At 40.8% G+C, this 9676-nt stretch overlaps 1 long non-coding RNA gene across 1 annotated transcript; it reads right to left on the reverse strand.

Moving 5' to 3' along the window:
* Positions 1 to 3729: 3729 nt before the first annotated feature.
* On the reverse strand, positions 3730 to 8559 carry LOC126094733 (uncharacterized). Its single transcript, XR_007521865.1, has 3 exons — positions 8368 to 8559; positions 6118 to 6232; positions 3730 to 3833 (listed from the first exon to the last, which is right to left on the reverse strand). It is a non-coding gene; the product is annotated as an uncharacterized LOC126094733 (long non-coding RNA).
* Positions 8560 to 9676: the final 1117 nt, after the last annotated feature.

Raw genomic sequence — 9676 nt, forward strand, 5'->3', positions numbered from 1 at the left:
CTTATATTTTTATGTAAAGCACCAAATGGCTTTCGTTGCGACATTAAGTCGCGCAGGAGCCCTACAACCATTGTGTAAACTCGGAGAGCGTCCTATATCACTGTTTCATTAGGTCACTGCCGGCCGTTGTAGCCGAGCGATTCTAGGCGCTTCAGTCCGTAACCAAGCGGCTCCTACGGTCGCAGGTTCGAATCGTGCCGCGGGCATGGATATGTGTGATGTCCTTAGGTTATTAGGTTTAAGTAGTTCTAAGTTCTAGGGGACTGATGACCTCAGATGGTAAGTCCCATAGTGCTTAGAGCTATTTGAACCATTAGGTCACTATCAAATCCATAGTATTTTTCCGCTCTCTTACTTTGGTTAGAGGATTAATATGCAGAATTATTCTAATGAAATTTGTAAATGCATGAACTATTTAACAATTTTAATATTTCATTTTTCCGTTTTGTAACTGAATTACCCCATAAGTCAATAAAGATACTTTTCCCGAGGTTTATTTTTTGTTTTTTTTTTTTTTTGTGAGGGTAGGCGGTGGCACGCGTGTACCTTAAACATCTGAAAACTGTTTAATTAAAAATATCGGTACATTTCTATCTTCTATCTAGCCCAGCAAATATAACTTCCGACTCGAAAGTCAATCGATCAGCTGTCATCAACGCGCTGTTCACAGCAGCTGGAGAAGATTTTGAGTGATCTTCGATTGAAGTCGACCTATCGAATCAGTTTCTCTTGGTCGGGAACTCGGTAGGAAGCAGCAGACTAGAAACGTTAGCCCTTATTATTATCTGTTCTACTTAATCTTAGTAATTGCTGCCTTATTTGAAGAAATGTTACTCGTGTAGGCAAAAATAAGTATTTTAGTGCCATACGTTGTCTATACAGTTAATGCATGTATTTACGATCGCTGGCTTTTATTTGATGTCAGCTTGAAATAAAGGGAATCGTATTGATGCTGTAAAGTTCTGTGAGTGCCTGGAAAGGTGTATGGAGAACCGCTTTTTAACATCAGAAGACAATGAAACCGCAGAACAGGCTACAGTTTTGGGCGCTACCACTTGGCCGAAAATCCTGAGGTATCTTACGGAGAAGCTAGTGTAAATCTTTCGAGCTCCTGAAAGACAAATTTTTAGACGTTTCCGTGAATGTCTCGCTGAGAAGAAATATCCAATGTCTCCGATGCCCCTTATTAATTCTACGAGCAGCATTCCAACTTCGACAAGTGAATCTGAAAGAGGCTTTCACAAATGAAATTTACCTTGACTCCTACAAGAGTAAGCATATGAATACAGTAGCGAATCTTATGTTCGTCACGTTGGTTCGCCCTCTATTACGAATTTTCAAAACTGTGGATTACGTGAATTCATGGTACCTGAAAGGGAGACATCTGGCGACCGACACGAAAAGCGAGGAGGTTAAGCGTGAAGATGGCAGTGATCAGCCTCTTTAACCCGTGTGGAATTCACTGTAAGGAAAATGAGACACTTCCGCAAGCTTATTTTTATTTGTTTACTTAAGTTTATAATGTAAAATGATTAGAGATGCTAAGTGCAGTTACCATTTGACATATTGGCAGCGAATAAATGAACCCAGTGCAACCAACTTTTCATTTAAGATTTTGAGTGATCTTCGATTGAAGTCGACCTATCGAATCAGTTTCTCTTGGTCGGGAACTCGGTAGAAAGCAGCAGTCTAGAAACGTTAGCCCTTATTATTATCTGTTCTACTTAATCTTATCAGAACTCTTAATTACACTCAAATAACTTCTGTGCCGCAGACCTCTGTCAGAATCGACCCCTGACCTTTCGATTAGGTTCTATTAATTCAATAACAACGATGTTATGTCTTTGTTTAGTTCCATGTGAAGTTTATCCTTATTCATCATAACTGCCGAAAATTGTAAGATCGTGATGTTTTGTTGACTACAACTGAGACTATCATTTAGAAAATTGTAGAAAAAAAGCGCTGCTTCTCCCCATACCAAATGCCTCACCTCCTCCCTCACCTTGACCTGGTTATGTGCATTTCCTAAAGAGTCTTACGTGATTATTTTATGTATAAAGTTAGATTCAAGTTTTGGTTTGTGACTGCCCCAGTATGCTTCCCCCCTATTCTCCCTTCATCCCCTTCCCATCAGCGCTCAGACGAAGCACCTGATTTATCGATGTACTTTTGTTTTTAACGCTTTTGCCTATTGTTTTTAATTTTCCTTATATTTACTCTTTTTCATATACTATTTTTGTAATTAATTTGTCCATCTTCTTGTCATTTAAGTTTCTAATGCCACTACAACCAAGCGATCATACCATCTGGAAGCCAGTAATAGTAGTCGTTTTTGAAACAGAGCCTCGACGTCAGTTAAGCATCAATGTCAGGATTGCTACACAGTAGTATGCTTTAAGATATTTTATGTGGTATGTAAGCCTAACTGTTGGTCTTTTTTTAAGTATTTTTACTCTTAATGTCATACTTGTTGCGCTTGTGCATTCATGAGAACCATGTTGTTGTGGACTGACAAGACAGCCAGTCCACAGTGACGGGTAACCGAAAGGCACGCGTACACACACGCCGGCTGGCGTGAGGTCTGAAACAGGATACTTATGAATGCTATTAAGAAAAGTACGTAGCTCCTCGAATACTTAACTTTATTCCATCATTGTGGTACATCGCTCTTGACGATACAAATGAGACTCTTTAATTACAAGCACTGTTAGGCTAATGGCGCCTTGCTAGGTCGTAGCCATGGACTTAGCTGAAGGCTATTCTAACTGTCTCTCGGCAAATGAGAGAAAGGCTTCGTCAGTGTAGTCGCTAGCAAAGTCGTCGTACAACTGGGGCGAGTGCTAGTACGTCTCTCTAGACCTGCCGTGTGGTGGCGCTCGGTCTGCAATTACTGACAGTGGCGACACGCGGGTCCGACATGTACTAATGGACCGCGGCCGATTTAAAGCTACCACCTAGCAAGTGTGGTGTCTGGCGGTGACACCACACATGTTTCATTTTGGCTGATGTTCTGATGATGGGCTAAGGCCAAAACGTGTCATAAGACATAATTTTTAACAAAAAGTAATCAGTTGATTGTAGCAACCTAAAAGACGTGCTCAAACTCCAAAGATATTTATATTTTTGCTCTTACAGGTTTCAAACACAGCATTTTTAGTTTTTCCACTAATTGCCTATACAGTGTCTATTTATTCAGGAGCTGCGTCTATTGAAAACATATACTGTAGGACAGGCCTGGTGGAAAGACTGGAAATTACAGGAATTTGACAGAGGTCTGGGTTTACTGAATTTTTCTGGAAATTAGTGGTGCAAGTAATCTCTTAGCAGAAATATTCAGATTCTCCATGTTTGGTGCAACCATGCTACAGGCAAGCCTCACCCGCACTCTTTTGTTATCACCTCATCTTGCTGGGCATCTGCTGATAGTCTGCATTTACACACAGAGTTGGATCGCACCTCAAGCAGTGTACTTGCCATCTGCGGGCTGTGGATTTCCACAAAAACCACCCAGACACATGTGAGTGATTACCTTTCAGTTTAACCTGCCTCTTCCTCCCTAACTCACTCCATATTTCAATTTTGCCTGCAGCAGTGGTGCGTGGCTCTATAGCGAGCTTTTTATCTTTCATATATCTGGAAACGAATATCTCACTTGCTTGCTTAGTCGTAATATAGCAAAAGAAATGGTAGCTTGGGAGCTACACTTGAACCAATAAGGTACACAAAGACTTAGATTTTTAGCATTTTATTTTGATGAATAAATGCAGCAAGAAACATTTAAATAGTGCAGTGAAATTTAAATAGAGTGAGATGCAGCAAGACGGTTGTCACACCTGTAACAAAAGAAATAATTCGTTAGAGCGAAGTGAATACTTTCGAAAAGGAAAACATATACATGGTTACACAACTCACAAACAAAGCATTTATCCAAACGTTTACACTCGGAAACCCAATAGCAAAGCAACAGCAGAAGTCTGCTGCATCAGATTTTCAGCCAGGGGCATTTTAGAAAACATAACCTTGAAGTGTTGAAGTTAGCCACAGAGAACTGCAAGAAACATCGTAAAGAGATACCTCTTTCCATATTTGCAGCTGTGACTAATCGAACTTTTTCGGGATCAATAAATCAAACAACGCAGAGTAATCTACATCTACATTTATACTCCGAAAGCCACCCAACGGTGTGTGGCGGAGGGCACTTTACGTGCCACTATCATTACCTCCCTTTCCTGTTCCAGTCGCGTATGGTTCGCGGGGAGAACGACTGCCGGAAAGCTTCCGTGTTCGCTCGAATCTCTCTAATTTTACATTCGTGATCTCCCCGGGAGGTATAAGTAGGGGGAAGCAATATATTCGATACCTCATCCAGAAACGCACCCTCTCGAAACCTGGACAGCAAGCTACACCGCGATGCAGTGCGCCTCTCTTGCAGAGTCTGCCGCTTGAGTTTGCTAAACATCTCCGTAACGCTATCACACTTACCAAATAACACTGTGACGAAACGCGCCGCTCTTCTTCGGATCTTCTCTATCTCCTCTGTCAACCCGACTTGGTACAGATCCCACACTGATGAGCAATCTCAAGTATAGGTCGAACGAGTGTTTTGTAAGCCACCTCCTTTATTGATGGACTACATTTTCTAAGGACTCTCCCAATTATTCAACCTGGCACCCGCCTTACCAACAATTAATTTTATATGATCATTCCACTTCAAATCGTTCCATACGCATACTCTCAGATATTTTGCAGAAGTAACTGCTACCAGTGTTTGTTCTGCTATGATATAATGATACAATAAAGGATCCTTCTTTCTATGTATTCGCAATACATTACATTTGTTTATGCTAAGGGTCAGTTGCCACTCCCTGCACCAAGTGCCTATCCGCAGCAGATCTTCCTGCATTTCGCTGCAATTTTCTAATGCTGCAACTTTGTTGGAAATTCTGTACTTTTGTTTAGTGACAATACCGGATAATTTTCTAAACTTCCAGCATCTCTCTTATCTTACTCTCGTAACTTCTACGTGAGCCATACAATGGTGACAGCATAATAGTCACTCAGTCTTCTTCGCATTCGGATTATCTGAATCGCTAAATCTACTGAGCAGAGTTTCGTGAGAACTATGACGTCTTTCTTCCAAGGATTGCATTTTAATCTCTCTGAGCATTTCTGTTATACTTTCATGTGGGCTTACACCAACCTGTTACAATGCAGCAGTGCATCTCGAGATTCATAAAATGTCTATTGTCCGACCTGTCTGATAATTCCAAACACTGACATAGCGCTCTAGAGTAGGCAGTAAGGTGCATGACGCACAAGAACTTTTACAGCTATTTGGTAACAAGATGTAACGTATCTAATGTACTTCAAAGTTCACATCTTTAATCAAGAAGCTGTCGCTTGTATCGAAAGCTGAACATATTTCTGAGTGGAAAGACGTGTGCTCGTTTGCATTTGACAGTGTTTGAAACGTGACGATTGAGAGGGTGAACGAGCAAGGCTACGTGGTTGTAATAAAGGTTTGTACCTAATCTCAGTACCACCAATGGTGAGATTAGAAAAGTGATGTTAGAAGCATATGATATGGAACTTTTGTGCTTCAGAAAGAGGTCCTGTGCTTTGTGTCTCTACTTCCTGGATCACAAGTTCTACACCTCACCTGTGTGCAGCGAGTTTCAGAAAAGAAGCAGAAATACGGCAAAATATTTCAGTACGTACTCTGAGACTCGATAGAACATAATCATTGCAGTAAACTAATTGATTCATGTCTGCAAAAGAGGCATCTAATCTTTTGTGAATGTCTTATCAATCACGTCATAACATCTCAAGGTGTTCTTGCAACAAGCCTTTCGATATGTATTTTCTATGCTAGTATCGATTTGATATCACTACTTGGACTTGAAAATAATATGAGTTAGGTCATGCGAACGATTGCAGTCGTATAAAGATAAATATAATGTAAATGTCACTTAACAAAAAATGTATAAAAATGTTGACTAAACCATCAAAGAAAACTGTAGATTAGGTGTGTTTCGAATAATGTGAATAATATAATCAGTATTAACTCTAATATTAGAACTAGCAACTGCAAATGTTTCCTTTTGCTTTGGTGCTCACCGTGTTGGACTTAAGGAAACAGTCATTCACTTGGAGGTGGCAGAGCCCTTGGTGCCAGATGCGCAGTTTTTGCAGGTGCACGAGGGACCGCAGTTGCAGCTGGAGCCCTGGCAAGCTGGAAAACAAAACAAACCACTTCAGAACGTACTCAGAAAACACAGGGACAACACTGGCAACCTCGTCGGATTTTACGTGTGTTTTCCTAACTTTGACATTCACTGGGAAACATGAGTTTCAAGAGATTTAGATGTTTCTGAAGTTAACATGTAATTTAGCGAAATGAAGACACGCTTGCGGTAAATGACTGGTAGTTAAGACTAGAACAGTAAGAATATACTGTGTGTAAGCACTGGAAAGATCAAGCCGTGGAAATCTGAATCGACCATCCCAACATCAAAAGCTGCTGAATGTGTCAGATTTGAAGCTTGACTGTTCACCTACCTCAGCAGCATCAACATCGATCAATAGAACCGAAAAAGATGTCACGTTATTACTACAGTTGGCCTCAGCCACATTTCAGAATAAGCACTCGATTTGATTTGCAATAATCATAACGACAGGTCTGAAATGTAATCTCATGAATATAACTGCCATAGCATGACTAACAAGTTCCTGCAACACATTCGAGATTATAGCCAAACTGGTAAACCAAATGACTATTTTTTCGTCACTGACTACAGAGATCACTTGTTCCTCCTACTATAACCATATTACGACTAATGGTATTCCAAGAAATTAACAGTCTAAACAGGTTACTCTAAAATAGGAATGGCGTGCTAGATGCAGCTTGCTTGACATATCCTGTACACTACGAATAAGTGGTACTGTACATACAATTATCATAATATCAAATCTCAGGTCTAAAACGTAGAGTGAAAGGAAGTAGTCTTGTTTACTTATTGTTAAAGAATAAATGTGTCGGTACAACGATTTACAAATAAAGTCGGTTATACAGTCTGTGGGACTTTAATTATCTGTAAGCGCACAATTTTTTCGTCCATAAAGGACAGCCTCATGATATTTGCGACTGCTAATTAAATATAAATAAAACAATTCCCATTTATTGTTCAGTCTCTCTCACATTTTTTAAAAATTAAATTACGTGTTGCGACCTGTCTGGATCATCTTCATATCTCAGTAGTTGCTTCTCGTCTACTCGGAAACTCATACCAGTGTACAGTGGTGCAAGTTTTTGAACAGAGAAGAAAACTGCTCACGCAACTAATTAGATCTGAAAATAATCCAGTAATCGAAAGGTTTCATTTCATTTAAAAAAAAATAACATCTGAAACAGACTGAACAATGAATGAGAAGCATTTTAAATACAAATACAAGTTGTGGATGCTATCAATACGAATATTTTGTCTACTGTGATAAAATAGTTTTGTGTGTCCATAACTTAGGAGTCGCAACATGTAATGATAGTAAGTGTGACTACTGCTTCTCTGTATTTTAGGTAATGAAAATTGCAGGCTTTGACTTATTGCTAAAATACTAGGAAACAGTAGTTCGTCTATAAACATTGTTCAGAGAACACTTTTATTACCCATGCTGGAATTAAAGGGAACTTTGGATGTTTATAGTGGAGGGCAGCACAAATGGTGCTTATTGCCTTGGTGGGACATTGCAAAATGATTTATTAAAAATATTCGAAATATCAGACATAACTGGGAAAGTGACTAGCACCTCTCAAAAAGGAGTTCAGATGTAGGTATTGGCGCCTGAACGTTTAAACCCAAAAATTATTAGACGCCAGATGCTGGCTTGAGGAGAATCAACACAACAAACTGTCATCATCTGATGGCATGAATACACTGCAATTTTAGAAGTAGGGATAGTTAAATTCGCGCCCAGTATGTCCAGAGAAGACGACTAACAAGGACGATTTCCCCTTCGCTTTGACTTCACCAAGGCGCAGAGAGGACTAGGAATAAAAAAGTGCCGGCCAGGGTGGCCAAGCGGTTCTATGCGCTACAGTCCGGAACCGCGCGACCGCTCAGGCCGCAGGTTCGAATCCTGCCTCGGGCATGGATGTGTGTGATGTCTTTAGGTTAGTTAGGTTTAATCTAGGGGACTGATGACCTCAGAAGTTAAGTCTCATAGTGCTCAGAGCCATTTTTTTAATAAAAAAGTGCTCTACACGATTAAGCACTCTTGACAGTCATTTATGTTAGCCACTCTCAGTCACTGACAACAGATGTAAACAGCACTTCGTCATTTGTATTATACAGCAAGGCAAAGTTAACTTACATTCTCCAGTTCCGCAGCAAGGGTCAGGCATGTTGGCTGGCTGTGGTGCGCGGCTCGAAGTTTCAATGAGAGATAGTGGCGTCTGATGACGACTGAATGCCTACCGCCGGCCCGCCACGGCATATATAGAGGGCGTCGTGAGCTTGGTGCCGTGCGCAGCGAACTGCACTCGCGGCATGGGCCGTGAACTTCACGCGGAATCCCACGCTAAATTACGCTACGCTGCTGCCGCCACCAGCCACAGGCAGCGTCACACGTATCAGGAGGGGGAGGGGGAGGGGGAGGGGGAGGGGAAGGGGAAGGGGAAGGGGAAGGGGTGTGCCCTGCTGCTGTAGCACGCCAGTCCGCGGTCGGCCATGAGTCACGATTACGAGCAGAAAGCGGAAAACAGTCTCACTCTTTCGAAGCAGTGAACATTTACCGAAGCGGCGTCAGCACCTACAGCTGCACGGGTTTGCCAACTCTAGCAATAGCTTTCAAGTGTTACTTATGTCTGAACTTGGCCGGTCATCGTGAACCATCGCGCGATTCTTTCGTGTTCGCGGAATATTAAATCATATAGTATTTTTTCTGTATCTTAAATTCGTCTTTGCAAACATATAAGGGACTTATTTTTATCATAAGCAGGCAATTATTTTGTGTATGAAGGACGGCCTGACGAGAAATGCGATCGCTAATTAAATATTGTATTGGAGTTTCGAGGTCTGTCCCGCGCTAGCAGAAAATAATGACTGGTCCGCCTTTCTGCAAGTACACAAAATTCTGTTTTGTTTTAATATTCAAACGTGTTTCACCACAGCAATGGCATCCTCGGTGGGTTTTTCTTTTATTTTTCTAAGATATACTCACACAAACCTTGTTGTCATTTAAATTAGACATGCACTTTAACTTTTATTTTAAATTGTGTATCTCCTCTGACTGCCAGTAGAAATCAGCCACAGATCTGAATTAGTATGCCATCTTATCTGCAAACATTGCAATGTGTGCTCAGGTAAAATCCGTGGCATAAGCTCGATTTTGGCTTTACCATTGTAGTATTTGCCTAGTCCTGATCTGTGACAAGTTTTTGTGTGCCAAACGTGTTTTTGTGTACTTAAGCTGAGCCTGTGGACATTCGTAAAAGTATTGTGATGTTAAGGTAAGGCGAACTGTTTTACATAATTCGTTATTCATGGATTATGTTTCGTATTTTGACAGTGTTTAGTCACGATTTCTCCTGCCCCTTTGTAAATATTGCGTCTTGCAAATTTAAATATTGCTAATTTGTTATTATATCACACGAAAAAAATATATTTTTTGCCAACTGTTA

This window comes from Schistocerca cancellata, chromosome 8 (assembly GCF_023864275.1).
Source record: "Schistocerca cancellata isolate TAMUIC-IGC-003103 chromosome 8, iqSchCanc2.1, whole genome shotgun sequence".
In the NCBI taxonomy this organism is placed as follows: Eukaryota; Metazoa; Arthropoda; class Insecta; order Orthoptera; family Acrididae; genus Schistocerca; species Schistocerca cancellata.